The following is a 3,162-nucleotide window of genomic DNA, read 5'->3' as shown; positions in this document are numbered from 1 at the left end:
TGTCATTAACTTTATGATACCATTTCTGCTCTTCAAATTTGAAATGTATTTTCTTTTAGTTTTAATTCGTTTCCATGTTAAGCTTTATAAAACATTCTGATGTCCAAATTCGTTTTTTTAAACACCATGTATGTGAAAGACACTTTTCTTGCACATTTTCTTGAGTTTTGACCGTTTATTACATTTTCGGGTTTTATTACAATTCAGGTTGACTACCTAAATGTAATAATATTTTTGCATCCTAACCAGTTTTGTAATAATTTTATTACAATTCCGGTTTTATTACAATTCAGGTTGTAACAGGGGTCCATGTGAAGGGCGATGCTAGATTATATATTATTACATAGCAAATTCAGTAATAACTTTAGCAAATCTGTCAGTCATTTGCTAAAAAAGGAAATGTAGGTCGGCAACAAGATAGCTTTATTTTGAAAGTGCATGTCATTTCATAATCTCTGGATTGTTGTCATTGTTTTTATACAAAAAATGAGCTTTCATAGATTAAATGGTTATCTTTACAAAATAAATACAAACATACTTTGAGTTTTCACTTATTTTAAAAGTTATTAGTTATTATTCAAACCATATTTTCACATTTTCAGTTTACCCTTTAAAGGGTATAAAGCTATATTTCATGAAATATTTTTTATAACATTTATCAAAATTTAAATAATATATTATATACATATTTTTCACAATCTTATGGTCGATTCTTGAAAGAGTTTTTAACATAGAATGTCCCTGTAATTGGATACTCCTAAATATACAGAATAAAATATTGCGGAACAAACTATGTAAGGTTAAATCAATTTAGCAGTGATTTCATAATACGTCATTTGCTTTTAAAGATATTTACTAACATATTTATTTCATATAAACATTTCATATAAGCATTTTGGAAGTTTTTCTTTTTCATTCAAACAGCAACTTTTGCAGCAGATCTAAACATAGCTTTATACACTTTAATTATCATTGTGATTTGTGAAACTATTTGTTTTAAGTCATAAATGAAAAAAAAAGGTTTAAATTGTCAAACGTACTGACAGTAACGTTGTGCTAATAACATAAAAATAGAAATAATAGTTGTAAAGAGACTATAGAAAACATATTATTTCTGTTGTAAATTTGCAATAAAAGGTGAAAATAAACGAGCTTCTGAATGAAAATACAATGTGACGCCTTTGCTTTTTAAACTTCATTCAAACAGAAAGGGAATTCGGTTGATGGACAATTAAAGAAGAATATACATTCTTAATTTGATTATACTAACTGTGAATTGTGCTTCACGAGAACATCAACATCAAGAAAAGCTAAATACCCTTTTGATTAAAGGGTAGGGATGGGGCTTAGATGACGTAAATGGTAGAAAAATCTGGAAACGAAGTGATAACTCGGAAGCATTAATCACTACAAAATTACAAGAGAATTACAGACTCGGTTTGATTGAGTCTGTACAAGAGGGATAATGAATACGTGCAACATCCCTCACGCCCCCTAGCACCGGCTTGACTGATACGCAGTTCTCAACACTTACTAGTACTGGCATCAATGATCCCGAAGGACCAGAAAAATATAATAACACTGAAGTGAGGTACGGGGCAACTTTTTACATCGGCCACACAGCACTTGACACCTGCTGTTGTGAAGTATAAAAATCTGGAAACGAATTGATCTCTCGGAAGCATTAATCACAACAAATTACAAGAGAATTGCAGACTTGGTTTGATTGAGTCTGTACATAAGGGATAATGAATATGTGCAACATCTCTTACGCCCACTAGCACCTCAATACACTAAACACCTTCTTCCAATCAAACTTGCAACACGCTTGCTGTTTTGAATTCTGTTTTTCTCTATTGCATGGCTAAATCATCGTTTTGATGCCAAAAAATTAATCACTCAGGCCTACGGCCTTCGTGGTCATTTCCTACGCATCAAAACTCAATCAAACTGGTGTTAAATAGCCGATAAACATAGATCGGTGTTATTTCGATTCTAAGAAGATAAAATAAGTGATCTACTCTGTTTTTTTTTCAAGCGGAGATTACTTCCGGTGCAAATTTTGCATTTCGCATCCTATTGTTGATAAGATATAGAAATTATTTAACAAAATAAATAATAAGAAAAAAAGTTATTTTATCAAGTTTTCAAAAATAAAAACTTACTAAATTTCAATCAAGATCGTAAATTAAACCCTTGACCTTTACTTGTCCCGGTGTTCATATGTTTGTATAACGCGTGACATCGACTGTCGCCAATTAACTGTAAAAAGTTGTGAGTATAGTTTATCAAAAGGGCGCCCGTTTCACAGTTTGTAATTTACCTGTTAAAAGTATATAATGTAAAATTTTCCGATTTTAATTATCTTATTTTATTGTTTTCTGTGCTATAATATCTAGGGGCGTGAGGGATGTTGCACTTATTTATTATCCCTCATGTATAGACTCAATCAAACCGAGTCTGCAATTTTCATGTAATTTTGTTGTGATTAATGCTTCCGGTGGATCACTTTGTTTCCAGATTTTTTTCGATCAATCAATAATTGTCTTCAATTGTGTAAAGAAAAATGAATTTGCACGTATTAATCGGCGCGTTATGAAGGCACGGAAAGTGTCATCCCTAAAGACCAACACGTCAAACTTGAAAATATTGCAGGCTCGGTTTGATTGACCCTGTTTATGGACGGTAATGTCAAGTGCAAACTACCGTCTACGCCCCCTTGCACCGTCTTTAGCAGAATTCAACATTTTAACATGGATATCCTGACATCGCAAAAAATAGCATTTTAATTGATTAAAATCATATTCATCCGCGTGCATGTATTGACAATTCTATAAGCCAACGTTACATTTAAACTTTGAATGCGTTGTAATTTGTTTGATACTTGTAACAAAATAAAAATATTTCTTTCTTTTACATCGCAAGTTTTAAGCTGTTTGAGAACTACATTGTATATATATAGAACGTGAGGACACAGAATCTAGTATAGCAATGTTTGTTTATCTCATCATATTTATTTACTGTCTTTTAGAAATAGTTCAGGCGTTTGGTTTACCAAGTACCAAAAAATGCCCCCATCGTATATATTAATAAAAATTATAGGTGTATAGTACACGGAGTGTAAAATTGGTAGGTATTGGTAGTTGGATATTCGATTTAATG

The sequence above is a fragment of the Ruditapes philippinarum genome, unplaced genomic scaffold, assembly GCF_026571515.1.
Source record: "Ruditapes philippinarum isolate M1 unplaced genomic scaffold, ASM2657151v2 ctg4878_1_1_1_1, whole genome shotgun sequence".
In the NCBI taxonomy this organism is placed as follows: domain Eukaryota; kingdom Metazoa; phylum Mollusca; class Bivalvia; order Venerida; family Veneridae; genus Ruditapes; species Ruditapes philippinarum.
This window is presented reverse-complemented; position numbering follows the sequence as displayed.